The 16,526-nt window shown below is 42.1% G+C and overlaps 1 long non-coding RNA gene across 1 annotated transcript; it reads right to left on the bottom strand.

Annotated features, from left to right (window-relative positions):
- Positions 1-513: 513 nt before the first annotated feature.
- Positions 514-15,928, bottom strand: LOC140485911 (uncharacterized). Its single transcript, XR_011962474.1, has 4 exons — positions 15,855-15,928; positions 13,622-13,726; positions 4,259-4,462; positions 514-619 (listed from the first exon to the last, which is right to left on the bottom strand). It is a non-coding gene; the product is annotated as an uncharacterized lncRNA (long non-coding RNA).
- Between the last annotated feature and the right edge of the window lie 598 nt (positions 15,929-16,526).

Consider the following 16,526-nt stretch of genomic DNA (forward strand, 5'->3'; position numbering starts at 1 on the left):
TTTTAGCAGCTTGTACAATTGGGCCAAGAGCTCCTGTCTTTGGGGACTGTACTTGGGGAGATGAAAGTAAGTTACTCACCATGAGATTCTTAGTTTCTGACCTGTTGTTGTAGCCAGTTTCTGGTCAAAGGTAACGCTGAGGATGGTGAAAATGAGAGATTCAACAGTGGTAATGCTATTGAATATCAAAGGGCAATGGTTAGATTATCTCTTGTTGGAGATGGTCAATGCTTACCTGCCACTTAGCAGCCCAAGCCAGAATGTTGCCCAAGTCTTCCACATTTGGGCATCTGCTTCTGAGGAGTGGTGAATGATACTGAATATTATACAATCATTGGCAAGCATCCCTTTTCTAACCTTATGACAGTAGGAGGGTCACAGATAAAGCAGCTGATATGGTTGGACTAAGGACACTACACTGAGATGTGGAGCTAGATGACTGACTCCTAGCAGCCATGACCTTTGTACGAAGTATGACTCCAACCAGTGAAGAGTACACGAGGTTCCCATTGGCTTCAGTTTTGCTAGGACTCCTTGATACTGCACTCTTTCAAATGTGGCCTTGAAGTCTCACTTCACTTCATGAGTTCTGCTGTATTGTCCATGTTTGGACACCTGTCTGCATAAAAATCCAAGTGTTAACAGTAGTTTGATTATGTGAAAGACTATTTTTAAAAATAAAAGTGACCAACCATTAAACAGAGCAGCTATATAAATTATATATTAACAAGAAAATGTTCATTTTTTTGATCCTTGCTGATCTCGAGAAGATATGAGTGGTCTTCATTTCCTAGTGTACTAATGATATAATTTCATCAATGCATTTACTATCAGATGATTGGTTGTGACTCTGTTGGTCGTACCTTTACCCCTCACAATTCGTAAGGTTATGGGCATGTTCCACATTTTAGTTTGAACATTATTATCTACTTCAACACCCAGATAGCATTGAGGGGGTGCTACACTGTCAGAGATGCTGTCCCCTTGGATGGGATGTTAAACAAATGCACTTCCTTCCTTCTCAAGTAGGTTAAAATTATCTCAACTCAAGACTTTGAATGGGATCTGGGGAAATAGCTCAGATGACCCAGCCAAACAGCACCAAAAACTGGTTATCAGGTCATTATCATATTTTTGTTTTGATTGAGAATTTACTATGCATAAATTAGTTTTCTATACTTCCTATCTTGCAACAATGAGTACTGTTCAAAAAGCATTTCACTGGCTGCAAACTGCATTGGAATACCCAGTGATCATGAAAGGTGCTCTACGAATGCAAGTTCTCTTTTTATTATAGCTGTATACCTGTATTCAATTTTCCACTTGTCTGTATTTAATGTTTTGCCGTCAACTGTTTTCTGTGACAGAGGATTCTACAGGATTACAAGATAAAATAATTTCTTCTCACCTCGATCTGAAATGGCCCACCCCATAGCCTTAGACTGTGACCCCTAGTTCTGGACTATCTGGTCATCAGGAACATACCTTCTGAGTTTAACCTGCCAGTCCTACTAGAATTCTATACGTTTGATAGTTTGTATGTAGTCCATTTTGATTTTATAATCTGACTGTCCTCCTTTAATCACAATTGTACAGTGAGGAGATTTGAGCTAAATTTTAAAAAAAATTGTAAATGGCATAAGCCAGGAGACCATTCAAGCTAACTCGTTTAAGTCAAATTGATCTAACAGCCTCAGGCTCTCACCTAATAATATTACACTGTGATACATTTTCTTATTTTCCAATTTAGCAATATGTATATTTTCATGGTGATGACCAAATTCTTGTGAACTGTGCTTGTTTGGCATTTAACAAATTGTTACCTGACCAAATGTATTTCACTTAGATACAATCAATTCACCAAGGGTCCTTAGACAGCACCTTCCAGACCCAGGACTGCTATAGGCTGGAAACACAAGGGCAGCAGATACATGGGAACACCACTACCTAAAAATTCCCCTCCAAGCCACTCACCCTTGTGACTTGGAAATGCATCACTGTTCCTTCAGTGTTGCTAGGTCCAAATCTGGAACAGCGTTGTGGGTCTCTAAACCAAATGCATTTCAGCTATTCAAAAAGACAGCTCGCTACCACCTTCTCAAGGATCACTGGGGAATGGGCAATAAATGCTAGCCCAGCCAGCAACCCCCCCAAAATCTCATGAATGAATTTTTAAAAGTCAGCAGATAAGGAAGGCTTAGTCCTAGAAGGAGTGCACTTTAGGCTCACATCGCTCAGTTGAAAAGGCAATAGTCTAGAGGATTGAGCAGAATGGGGCATTCCTGCCTCTAGCCATCTTTTAAAGTAACAGCATAGCCATAATGGGAGGCAATTAACAAAATTAGGAGGATAAATTCTCAGCTCTTTGGTATTTATTATTTAGAGATCTTAGTGGAAGAGTTGCAACAAGCATAGTAGCTCTGCTGGAGTTGAAGTAAAGGCACAATGTGTCTAGGAAGATTAACCAGGCCCCTTATACCTAGCTGAAAGTATTGATAGGGATTCCTGGTATCCTGACACCTATAGAATTGCCCTAATGAAGAACGCATGTATTGTGCACGAAGAATTACCTCTTCGTGTATACTCTTTCATTGTACCTAAGCTATGTAGTGTCTTTTCTGGATGGTAGTGATAAGTGATAAGTAGTGGAAAAGAGACACAAAACACCTCTGCTGTTATAGGAGTTCACAGTGACATTAGACTCAGATGCTTTTCTCCCACAAGCTATCAACTCAATCCTTTTTCACAGAATCCCAACACTGTGAAAACAGGCCATTCAGCCCATCGAGTTTATACCAACCCTCCAAAGAGCACCCAACACAGACCCACCCCACTGCCTATACCTGTAACTCTACATTTCCCACAGCTAATCCTCAAAGCCTGCTCATCTTTGGATTGTGAAAGGAAACCGAAACACCTGGAGGAAATCCACACAAACACAGGGAGAACGTGCAAACTCCACACAGACAGTCATCCAAGGGTGGAATTGAACCCAGGTCCCTGGCACTGTGAGGCAGTAGTGCTAACCACTGAATCATCTTGCTGCCCTCATTCTTACTTCATATTAAGATGAAAACTAAGAATCCTTCACAAAAAGGACAGAATTTTTTTTCTAGATGTGTGAAATGATATTCCTGAGATCAGACACCACATGAACAGTGTGTGCATAATTTTTCCGATCCGGCAGGTCATGTGCTTGTTGTGTAAGGGATTCAGCTAAGAGAGAGAATTTCAATTCAGTACCCTTGAAAAAAAGATCAATTATTGTTCACCAACGCAGATTTGATTTCTTAAGTTAAGAGACAAAGGAGTTTTGATTCCACCTGAAAATCTAAGCTGGAACAGAGTTAAGAATTCTATCAGTGCATTAACAAATTTCTGAGCTATTTACTTGATGACAATGTAAGTTAATGCTTCAGCTTCAGACTTAAAGAAAATCAATTTAAAAAGAAAATAAATTTGGGATGAGAAAGTTAGGAGTTGGGCGGTCATATTGCAGCAGTACAGAGCATTGGTTCGGCCACTTTTGAAATATTGCGTGCAATTCTGGTCTCCTTCCTATAGGAAGGGTGTTGTGAACCTTGAAAGGGTTCAGAAAAGATTTACAAGGATGTTACCAAGTTTGGAGGATTTGAGCTACAGGAAGAAGCTGAATAGGCTGGGGCTATTTTCCCTGGAAAGTCAGAGGTTGAGGGGTGACCTTATAGAGGTTTGTACAATCATGAGGGGCATGGATAAGGTAAATAGGCAAGGTCCTTTCCCTGGGGTGGGGGAGTCCAGAAGTAGAGGGAATAGGTTTCAGGTGAGAGAGGAAAGATGTAAAAAGGAACTAAGGGGCAACATTTTCATGCAGAGGGTGGTGCGTGTATGGTGTGAGCTGCCAGAGGAAGTGATGGAGGCTGGTACAATTACAACATTAAAAAGACATCCAGATGAGTATATGAATAGGAAGGGTTTAGGTGGATATGGACCAAGTGCTGGCAATTTGGACTAGATTAACTTAGGATATCTGGTCAGCATGGACAAGTTGAACTGAAGGGTCTGTTTCCGTGCCGCACATTTCTATGATTCTTTGAAATCATTTGAAGTATCAAAGCCCTAATTGTGAAGTTAGTGAAATTTTTATTATTTCAATATTTCAGAAAACAAATTCAGCAAATAAGATGTTCATTGATTTTATGAACTAAAACACAAAACATAGGATAAAGGAGAGTAGTGCAAATCCGATCACATGGTGACACTTCCTTTGCAGAAATACCTCAAATGCAGAGAAGATCTGTTCTGATGCCATCATAACAGCTTGCTTGATGCAGTCAAAAAACATTCAGTCTTGGCAGCCATTTCTCATACAATCAAAAAGAACGTTGCATCTTATTGAGTGAAGTGATTTTGAGAAATTTCTACCCTCACATCCTTTGGTAGTCTTTCAGCCATCTTGGATGAGGAATATTTTCATTTAGCTCTGTGAAGGTGCATATTGATAAAGAGAAACCAAACTTTATACCAAAAACAGTATCTAGAACTGCAGAAAATTTAACACTTTAGGTGCTGCAACAAAATCTTTATAACAATAAAAGTTCAACTTTTGTCAAGCGGGAAAGTGTTACTTACTCTGTATTGGCGAGGTGCCAATTATGGAAGATTATTGCTTGCTAAACACCTTGTTAATGGCACAACTTACCTCGTTACTATTCAGCTTTTTGTCTTATCAAACATGTCAAACAAGCTAGATGACGAGAAATCTTGGCATGGAAATTGTAGAGTAGTATTTGGCAACTTTACCTCTCCACTGGCTGCAAGGAACCTCTATGTTGTTCAATACAAGACAGCATCTCAGGGCACAAATAATGGGCACCAGCCGCGTGTCCATCTCATCCATGGGCATTGGCATTCAATGTTTGCAAACCCCTCACAACCATCATGACACTTCTCTGATATAGTGGTCATCCATCAAAAAAGCTCAGATGAGCAATGCAGTGGTAACTAGCATTGAAAGACTGCAGCATGGACATTATGCCCACAAAGCCAGACACCAACTCATGGATTAGATCAGGCTGCATCTCAGAAGTGGCATTTGCTCTCTTAGTGCTTACTGACTTAGCGGCTACCTCTTGTTTGCAGCAACCACCATGTCAGCCAGAGCCAAGGTCTTGCCATATTAATGAACTTCTTTGTGTGGGTACCTATGCAGCAAACATACTGTACATTTATTCAACCAAATGACCATGTGGGAAAGTGAGTGGGAGCTGGTTCTCAGCCCAGTCACTGGGGCACTGCTGTACAGCAGGGAATCCTGAGACCATCATTTAGAAGCACAGTCTGAGTGCCCAGCCATGGTTAATCACCAGCTTGGGACTTGCACCATCGGGCACTTGTCTGACTGCAGTCCAGGAATGGGAACTGGTCTGTCTTATACTGGCAGCAGCTATAGTCAGGGTAATCATCTCAGGTGGTGAGGTGCAAAGACAGAAACCAGGTTTCTGATCAGTCATATCTAGGACCTACTTATCAAATCTAACAGTGATTTGAGCAATTAGACTCTAGCGAGTAGTCAGCAGTCATTCCTATAGGCCCATCACCAGCAGTCAGGGCTATCATGTATTGATAGTCAGGGAGCTACAAGTCCTCCAGCAGTCAGGAGTTTGGTCTGTCATGTCCAAGAGCTGTTTCTCAAAGTTGGTATGAGGTCTGAGGCAAATACAGTCTTGGGGGTCTGTCAGTCAGCCATTAATGGAGAGTCAATAGATAGTGAGGGAATTACTGTCAAAAGGGAAGGAGGAAACCTGAGGCACTTGTAGAGGTGGGAATAAGAACAATGATGTGGAGAATCTCAAGATGTATGGGGTGGGGGGGAGTCAGTGAAACAGAATTGGAGGGCACGGCAGGCTATGCTAGTGGTGGGGGAAGGTCAGTGGCCTCCATTGGGAGAATGCAAAGGTGCAGGATGAACATCATTAAAGTACAATGCTGGGATCAGGGGGCAAAGAAGATAATTAGAGGTGAAGTTCAATGGGGTGGGTCTCCACATTGGGGAGATGGGTGGAAATGTCCTATTTGGTTAAAAGGGAACATTAAAGCTTGGGAAAGAGGTAGGGTGAGACATGGGGGCTCTAAGAGGTCCTGGTGACCTGACAGGACCCCTTGCTGACATTATCCATTATGAACTGCATTTCCTTTCATCACTTGTCATTCTCTATATGCAAAATGTAAATAGCCGGGCCTATGCCCAAGTTAGGTAGAGCCAGTGTCATTTGATGGACAAATGTGGAGGTCCACATCTGCTGGATGTTAGAAAATTGAAGGGATAAATACATGGAGCATGGGTTTTCAAACACCAGCTATGTTTTAGCTGCAAACATTTCTTCACCTATATGCAATACGTACAGAACAAATGTGCTTATTCAGCCAACTTTGGTCAAAGTCAGAATACACCATGCCATTGGTGCTCACCAAAATAACATTGTCATTCCAGTGATGCAGGAGGCTGGAGCAATATCTTAAAAGGAGGTCAAAGGTAGACAAAAGTGTTCCATCATTTGCGGAATTTGCAAAGGTTTTGTACAACAAGGGGAACACCACCATATTATGAGTTATGTAAATATGATGGCCTAGGTTTGCTCCTATATCTTATGGTTTATGGTATTACAATGTGCTTTAATGAATGTAGCAGAAAGTGGAATGTTTGAGGTGGGTCTGGGATAAGAAGGAGTTTGTAGCGCAGCAGACACTACCATTCTCAATGTAATGCATTGGTTACTCAGTTGCATGCTATCTTAACCAGGTTGGGGCACATGCTGTGAGCAGAGCCATGGTGGAGCAGACACTGCTGAGGATGTAGTTCCACAGGTTGCACCAGTCCCAGAGAGGGAGATGCAGGGGAGATGCTCCAGTATAGTCCTGACAGTGTATGCCATTCTAGCAGGCTGTCCTCTGCACAACTGGAGAAGGCAGAGAGGTGATGTGTTGGATACTGAGGAATCGGAGGAATGGGAGAAGCCTTCCAAGGAGAAGGATGGTGATATTGAGCTGGAGGAAATTGTCCTTGTGAATGACATAGCTCAGCTCCATCAGGCTGTACAATCCAGACAGGGCCTGACTGACACTCGGTTCCAGGATACTTTTCTACTCTGAGAGTTGTTAGGAATTTTGCATGCGCTACTTGGGAAAGTGGTAGAGATGGATTCCACAGGAGGTTTCAAAAGAGAGCTGGATATATATTTGAAAGTGATGTAAATAGTGGGCTATGGACATCGAGCTAGAGAATGCAACTAGCTGGGTAGCTCTTTCAGGAGTCAGTCGAATGGCTTCCTTCTGTTCTGTAAAATTCTATGATTCTAAATGGAGCTGGGCACACAAGACAATTATGGACTGTCAAGCTCAAGCTGCCAGTACTTGGTTTGCTTTGTGACTGCACACTGCAGCCTTCTCAGTTTTCTTTGTGTTTCTTTTTGTTGGCTGACAATAAAAGCTTCAGAGATGCATAGCATTGTAGTTAAATGACAACTAGGCTGTGGTCACATTGTGTGAGGGAGTGCCAGTCATGTTGGCTATGGGTGGAAGGCAACCTGGCTTTGTGCCATTACACTGTTGGTGAGGGGTGGCACAAGATTGCCAGCATTTGTCCTGATGCACAGTGTTCATTCAAGGATGGCAGGGATGCAAGGAATGTCAGTCTTTTGGCAGCTATCCATTGAATAAGGGATATTCTGGGAACAGTCCATGGTAAAGTGGGGATCGAATCAGATGAGAGGGCCATCATAGGGTAGAGTAGGTTGTTAATGAGGCACATTTGGTATGATATGATGAGAAATCTCACTGGGTCTCATGGCAAAAAAATGTAAGACTCAGACACAAGTAACAAGTAGTCACACATAACCCAGTCTGGGATACAGATCCCCTGGTAATTGGATCGAGAAAGTTTTCCTTTTTGGTGTCAGATGTATTGGCGTTATTATCCTGATGGTGCTTTACCTGCTGATGGAACCATTGTTAATTAGTCTGCCACCAAGAACAAAACATACCTCAACAAAATCCTGAGTTCCTGACCCATTGCTTAAGGCAAGAACCTTCCAACTCAGCAGTGGGTTATTAAAACTACGTGACAAGGTCAGAAAGCCATAAGACGGGACATTTTACTGTGTGTGAAAGCTACATGAAATGAATGACAGGTGTATTAGGATGAAATAAACCCAGAAACTCACATTAAATTACCATTTCTTTATTTTATGTTCTCTATATTTGGTCTGATAAAGATCTATTATCTTAACTAAACAAAATTGCAAGAGCGAAATCAAACATATACTTGCTCTTGCTGCTGGGAGTTGAGTGCATAATTTGGATTGGTACATTAGGGACAGAAGTTTTAGGCTGGGTTTGGACTGAATGCAGAGGTGGGTACGTGAATGCATAGGTTTTTTGTCAGTTTGCCCTCTACATCCCACTGCTAAGCCATTTTCCTAATGATGTTATTTGGTTGGTGCTGGAGTGGGAGGGTGGAAGGATGTGTGGCAGCACAAAGTGATGGATAAGTAATAATTAAAGCCATATGCAGGCATATTGCCAGAGGTGACTGGAATTTTCCAAACATGCCATTGGCCTCCAAAGGCACTGAAGAACAGGAGAGCTGCCTGAAAATAAGAGGTCCAGGCTGGATTAGGGGGCCATTTTTAAAAATGTTGAAGTGTCTCCCTCCCATTCCTGGAAAGGCAGCCCAATGCTTCTTCAGTGCTCTGAGGACTCCTGTTGGCTCTCTGGCTTTGAAAGCCTACACACACCATTCTTAATTGGATGGCAAGCCTCGTCACTGGCCATTAATTCCGGGAAAATCAAAGCACAGCGCACACAGAGTAGGCTGCTGACCCCAGGTTGACCCTATCAGCAGGGTCCCCAGTCCCCTGACATAAATACCACCCAAGATTAATGTGCAGTAGACAGGATGGCATGTATTAAACATTTGCCACTTCAGATGTAAGGCTGCCTGTTCCATTTCTTGCACATGACACTAAAGATACCATTACCATGGGTTTGCAGAGTTGGTGTTCTGTAAAATTCTTTGAATTGAGTTCCTAATCGACTCCCAGCTACCCCAACAACTTCACTGTAATTTTACAGTGGGACAGGTTTCTTTATTTGATGTTTCATGCTTACACTACTGCTAGCATTGTTAGACATTACTAGTTAGATACTACTCATTCATTACTCTGAGCTGTGGGATATACACTCCTAGAGGCTGCTGCATGTTTATGCTAGAGTAAGGCTCTTTCACTCCTTCAGTATTATCACACTTATTATTTACATCTGCACTTTACAGGTTACTCAATATAGCTGTCTAGTGTATTAGAGTCACAGAGTCATAGAGATGTACAGCATGGAAACAGACACTTCGGTCCAAACCGTCCATGCCAGCATCCTAAAAGTCTCCCTGAAAGAATTCTGTAACCCCTCAATATATGGGAATCCCCATCCCAAGACGAGCTGAACAAGAGAAGAAGTATCCATGAAGATGTTAACCATATTGAGCATTTACAATAGGTTCGAATGCGGACCAAGCACAAACAGCAGACAGAGCGTATGAAAACCTGAGCATCCCACACTGCTGCTTCAGCAAACACCACTGCCCCAGCTCTGGACCACTTCAGGTTAGTTAGCCACCTCAGGACCTACAGCTCTCAAGTGCCAGAATGTTAACTTTGATCTCGTAAAACAGAAGCATAAGATTTGCATCAGGCACAGACTCAGCATTGGTCCAAAAGGTGCTTTCTTGTTTTTTTTGCTTTTCTCTCAGCACGCCTAGGCAATCCTCAAATGCAGATTGTCAAGATCATGGATCATATTCCTGGGCCACCTAGTGACATATTGAACTTTTGCTTTTTAAAAAGAGGACATTGAGCTTAAAAATGACTGAGAATGTAAATTCTGAGTGATGTAATTCGAAGACTGTCAGGCAGGCCAGATATTAGCAGGCTCAAAGAAGACTTGGAATGTCACAACTGATAGGTGTCTAGGAAATTTCAAAGAGAAGGCTTCAAGAAGGGAAATGCATTGCAAAGTGAACTGTAATCCCCATGTGAGTTATCTCAGACTGTTAACAGAATGGGAGAAAGGGGACAATCTGGGTGAGAGAGAGATTTATGGTTTTCCCTTTCAAGAACACTGAAGAACATAAGTTAAAATCCAGTTTCAACAATGGTTTGTTTGTGCGAGTGGGTGAAGGTGTGTCCTGTGATGGTCACAGCTGAGAAAACAAGGTAAAAACAATGACTGCAGTTGCTGAAAACCAAATACTGGATTAGTGGTGCTGGAAGAGCACAGCAGTTCAGGCAGCATCCAACGAGCAGCGAAATCGACGTTTCGGGCAAAAGCCCGTAGAAAACCCCAAGTCATCTCTGTGCTGCAGGTAAAAACAAATACAATGTGTCTGTCTCTTTGCTGGAAGCCAGAGCAAATGTCACCAGTCGAAAGGAAACAGGACAAAGGATATCAGCTGACCTTCAAAACCAAAATCTTATAAACGACCACTCATCCACCATCTGCTTTACCAATATCACCCCAGGTTATGCGCACAATCTTCTCTCATGCTGGAAAAAAGGTATCCACAAGGGAAGGGATCCTTTCTAAATTAACCCTGCTGTGACCAACTAAGGGGTGTGGGGGAATAAAGAAGGAGAGCTAGTTCATGTCTCCTCATCTGGGAGCTTGATACTTTGGCGTGTCTTGTATGGAATGGAAACAAATTATGGAACCCCAACTGGCATTATGCCATAACGCGAGGGATGTGAACATGTCTGTGTGGCTTGTGACTGGATTTCCATGAGTCTATTGAACAACCAGAAGGCACTAGTGCCAATGATCATCCTTCCTACCTGCAGCTTCCCTCTTAGTTTTCCCGGTTGATCTCAGCACTGGACATAAAGGATATTTCTGCTACAGTACAATACTTTAGCCAGAAAAATAGACAGAGCTAAAAAAAGTATGATATTCCACGTAACACAGGAAATGAAAGGGAAGAGAGAGAGGCAATCAACCCCTAGTAACTGTACAATGTTATTCACTTTTGTCCCAAATGGGTTTACCAGCCTCCCTGCTGCTGCAGCAACAGACTGACGAATATGACACTGTACGTATCGAGAGTGAAGAATACAGCATTCAGCTCCTCAAGTCTGCTCCACCCATTCAATAAAATTATGACTGACCTGATCATACGTAAATCCACATTCCCACCTAACTCTAATAATCTTTCAATCTGTTATTTAACAAGAAGTTACCTATCTCTGCCTTAGAAAAGCTTTTCTTTGCACCACCTTTTAAGGGAAAGTGTTTCAACCCTAACACCCCTTTGAGAGAAAAGAATGTTGCTCTATCTCTGTTTAAAATAGACAAGCCTTGACTTTTAAACAGTGACCCTTAGTTCTAAAATCTTTCATGATAAGAAACAGCCTTCCCGCATCTTTCCTGTCATGACCCCTCAGAATTTTACATTTCAGTCCAGTTGTTTCTTACTCTCCTAACTCCTGTGTATACAAGCCTACCCTGTTTGACATTTCCTTATAAGACAGTCCACTAATACCAGGTATAGTCCACTAAACTTGCTCCGAATTGCTTCCAACTCATTTACATTTCCTTAAAATAAGGTGATCAGTACTGTACATAATACTCTACATACAGTCTTATCAGTATAACTGAGGAGTAAATTACCTTCTTCTGAACTCAAGGCAAAGCTTCAAGGGAAGTGGCAGAAAGTAGTTTCTACATCATTCTCAGAGAAAACTTTTTCTGTGCCATGGGGGAACTGGAGGTCAATTCCTGGAACCTACAAAAGCATTTCCTCCAATTCCTTACTTGTGGCCCAGCATGCAGCAAAGCCAGGGCTCAGGACATAAAACATACCAGCATTTCACAGCTGAGCTCAGAATTATCTCCTTTTCTTAAAGTTATGAGACAAATTTTAAAGATGCTTAAGAAAGTCTACTGAGTCATCAGAGACTGGATTAGTGGTGCTGGAAGAGCACAGCAGTTCAGGCAGCATCCAAGGAGCTTCGAAATCGACGTTTCGGGCAAAAACCCTTCGTCAGGAATAAAGGCAGTGAGCCTGAAGCATGGAGAGATAAGCTAGAGAAGGGTGGGGTGGGGAGAGAGTAGCATAGAGTCGAGTTTGTTTCACGACATGAATGAAGAGCTTCATGGCAGAGGAAATGACCTGGGAGTTGCAGTGGGAGAGGGACTCCCTGAGATTCTTGTAGAGAGAGAAGGAAAACTTCTTCCATGCTCCAGGCTCACTGCCTTTATTCCTGATGAAGGGCTTTTGCCTGAAACGTCAATTTCGAAGCTCCTTGGATGCTGCCTGAACTGCTGTGCTCTTCCAGCACCACTAATCTAGAATCTGGTTTCCAGCATCTGCAGTCATTGTTTTTACCTTGTTGATTTTAACACTACTGTGAATCCTCTTGCAAGGATGCCTGCCTTGAAGATGTTTTCCTCCTCTCTCTACAAGAATCTTAGGGAGTCCCTCTCCCACTGCAACTCCCAGGTCATTTCCTCTGCCCTGAAGCTCTTCAACCATGTCGTGAAACAAACTCGACTCTATGCTACTTTCTCCCCACCCCCACCCTCCTCTAGCTTATCTCTCCACGCTTCAGGCTCACTGCCTTTATTCCTGATGAAGGGCTTTTGCCCGAAAGGTCGATTTCGAAGCTCCTTGGATGCTGCCTGAACTGCTGTGCTCTTCCAGCACCACTAATCCAGAATCTGGTTTCCAGCATCTGCAGTCATTGTTTTTACCTACCTGAGTCATCAGAGAGGCCAATAAGCAAACACTGGATTCCTTGCAAGTCTTAATCCTTGGAAGACGATCAGGCTGGAAGAGGTTCAGAGTGCTAAGTATTTAAGAACAATTTGTTTTATTTCCAAATGGGGCAAGGAAGAGTGGGCTTGTATCTCTAGGGTCTGTGAGAAAGCACAGGCCTGCCTTGTTGCAGAGTCTCATCACTGCCTTATTCACAACTCTGAGGACTCGGCTGGATAGTCCTGCCACTTAGCTGGTAGCAGGAGGTCTTTGATCTGTGCAATTTTCCATTGACTCACTGCAATAGTGCTGGAAAGCCAATTAACCGAATCAGACAAATGCAGATGTCACAGTCTGCAAGTCTCTGAAACGATCCACAAGTTGGTGTCCTGTCTCATTTGAGGATTGCCCAGGCATGTGAGAGAAAAACAAAAAAACAAGAAAGCGCCTTTTGGACCAATGCTGCATCTGTGCCTGATGCAAATCTTATACTTCTCTTTTACAAGATCAAGGATGACATTCTTGTGTGCTAGAGCTGTAGGTCCTGAGGTGGCTAACTAATCTGAAGTGGTCCAGAGCTGGGGTGTTGGTATTTGCTGAAGCAGCAGTGTGGGATGCTCAGGTTTTCACATGCTCTTTCTGCTGTTTGTACTTGGCCTCCATTCGAGCCTGTTGCAAATGCTTAACTTGGCTAACACCTTCGTGGATACCTCTTCTCTTGATCAGCTAGTCTTGAGATGGGGATGTAAAGTATATTGGAAAATTGAAAAATCTACGCTAATACTTCTGATGACATAGCAGATAGTCTCAGGGTGATTAAAAAGGTATTTAACAGCTTGCCTTAATTGCTCGGATGTTTGAACGTAGGAGTTGGGATGTCATGTTGCAGTTGTATGGAACGTTGGTGAGGCCTCTTCTGAATTATTGCATCTTGTTCTGGTTACCCTGTTATAGGAAAGATATTATTAAAGTGGAGAGCATTTAGAAGAGATTTACCAGGATCTTTTCACTAGTTTGGGAGATTTCAAGACTGGGACATATTTTTAACGTGAGAAGAGAATGATTTAAAAAAAAGACATAAGGAGCAATTTATTTTTACACACAGTAGTTAGTGTGTAGAAGAAGTGGTGCACACTGTTACAGTTACAATGTTTAAAAGACATTAGTAAATGAATAAGAAATGTTTGGAGGGATATGGGCCCAGCACAGGCAGGTGGAACTAGTTTAGTTTGGGATTATGGTCAGCATGGACTGGTTGGACCGAAGGGTCTGTTTCCATGCTGTATAACTCGATGACTCTATAACTCTATAACTCCCTGACAAAGTAATCAGAACTGTTTGGACAGGTCTATTCAAAAATAAAATTGATTAGTGTGAACCTCTAAGATAGTCATTTGTTGAAATAAAACTGTTTCTGGACTTTTGAAGTGACAAAGATTTGAAGTACTCCAGCATCAGCTTCTCATTATAAAGCAGGTGAATCACCAGAGGAATTATTTTCTGCTGCTGTAATTATTTTTTTCCTCTCTTTCAATTCACCTCTTCCGAAATAGTGGCTTCTTTTATGAGAGGTGCTATAGATATTAATAAGCCCCTGCTTCTTTGCCCATTTGGCTATTCCTCACACGTCCCCTGGCAATAAGTGTCAACCGATAGTCAACTATGATGGCATGGAAGCAACCATGCACTTCCAGCAACAGTCACTAACTCAGATCTGAAGAACAGTTTGATTTTCACCAAATGAAGATATTTCATGAATTGCAGGAAAACCAGACGTGTATCTGATATTACAAGGAATATCACAACTTTCAAGTCAGAACTTCAGTTGTTCAAGTGTGACAGTATGGAACTGTTATATGATGTAATGCAGGACTGGCAACAGCCTGACAAGCTGTCTCAAAAAGATCCAGGGGATCTGAGCATCATATGACAATCCATTCTTTCAAATGAACTCTAAGGCCAACATTCTCTTTGAAACAATGCCAAAGATTTCTTAATAATAAAGCACTTTACTCATGTTCAGTTGAATAGAGGCTTGGAAAATGGTGAGGAAAATTTCCTACATGGGCTCTATTGGGCACAAAATCAGCCTGAGTTAGGCAGTTGAGAGACGAGAACCTTTTAGTGACTTTAACATGTTACTGTAACATTGTAGGCATTAAAAGAGACCTTCCTGTACCTACCCCCTTAGCCATGATAGAAAATTATTGGGTTCTAGCATGCAGCCAGTCAACAGGTATGAGCTGTTGAGGCTGGACAGGGGATGTAAAGAATCCCTACAGTGTGGAAACAGGCCCTTCAGCCCAACAAGTCCACACCGACCTTCTGAAGAGTAACTCACCCATACCCATTCCCCCATCACTCTACCCCTGACTAATGCACCTACACATCCCTGAACACTATGGGGCAATTTAACATGACCGGTTCACCTAACTTGTGCATCTTTGGATTGTGGGATGAAACCAGAGTATTGGGAGGAAGCCCACACAAACACGGGGAGAAGGTGCAAACTCCACACTGACAGTCGCCCAAGGCTGGAATCGAACCCAGGTGCCTAGTGCTCAATCAACCTGTTCAGAGAATTTTTGCTTCTCCTAGCCACATGATAATTGCTTTAAGGTCTGTCCCTTAGGCACTTACGGGAAAAATGTAGCTGGCAATTAGGTTTGGTTCCTATTTATTCATGAAAACTACAACTGAAATTGTACCCTATTTACTAAATCAGCTTCTTGTCCTTCTTCAGTGGAAGCTCTGGCCAAACTGAAATTGGATTCAGGCTGACTTTTGTGCTCATGGTCCCCATCAGATAGTCCTCTGCCAATTATCCATTTTCGATTGAGAGTCAGCAGGCTGACAATTGCATAAATGCAAGACATACGCAAGACAGTAATAAATTAGAACTTTGATAACTTACAATTGCAAAATCAAAAAAAGATCTGAGACAGAATTTAATGTAATTGCGTTAAATTAGTAAATAATAAATTAAATTGCAGCAATTAATTGTAAGAGGATTTAATTTAATGAAAACTATTCTGAAGGGCTTTTGTGTTACATTAGGAATGTTTAGACTCACCGTCATTGAAAGTCAAAGTAATGAATAAATATCTGCTCAAGTGCCAGCCATATGTTCCTCAGACTCCAGATACGTACCTCGTCTTCCAAAGGGTCTGTTTAACATATAAAAATCCATAATTGTAGGAATGTTCCAACTCTGCAAAAGCATGGAAAGCAACAGGAAATGAAAAAGCAGTAGATACTGTGCAGACCCCATCCCCTGGAGCGGCCGCTGCCACCAAAGCGCTGTATGCTGCTGGCTGATTTACACCCCCTCATATAGATTTTATAGCACACCCTCCATTCTCTGGAGAAAGGATTTACTTATTATAGGCTTTTCAGACCCTCTGCTCTCCCATCTGCCTGCTGTAATTTGTACTTTTTTTTGTCTTTAGTAGAATCATAAAACACTCCAGTTTATTGGAAAGATTGTTTAGTAATAAAATTCAAACTACGTTTTAATGTGAATTTCTGCTTACACCACCCCCTCCTCTTACTGCTCTGTGCATGTGCACTTAATTATCAACCAGTAATTAAATGTTAAAGTTGTGTTTTGGTGAAGTACGATGTAGTTATGAGGATATCAGTGTGCATTTTAATGAAGTTGAATCTGATGAATACCTGCAAGTCCAACTGGTGGATTGTGTGAGTAATTTTCTTTCCTCCTTGAATCTCGCTCTCCCAAAGGATT

The sequence above is a fragment of the Chiloscyllium punctatum genome, chromosome 15 (assembly GCF_047496795.1).
Source record: "Chiloscyllium punctatum isolate Juve2018m chromosome 15, sChiPun1.3, whole genome shotgun sequence".
Taxonomy (NCBI): domain Eukaryota; kingdom Metazoa; phylum Chordata; class Chondrichthyes; order Orectolobiformes; family Hemiscylliidae; genus Chiloscyllium; species Chiloscyllium punctatum.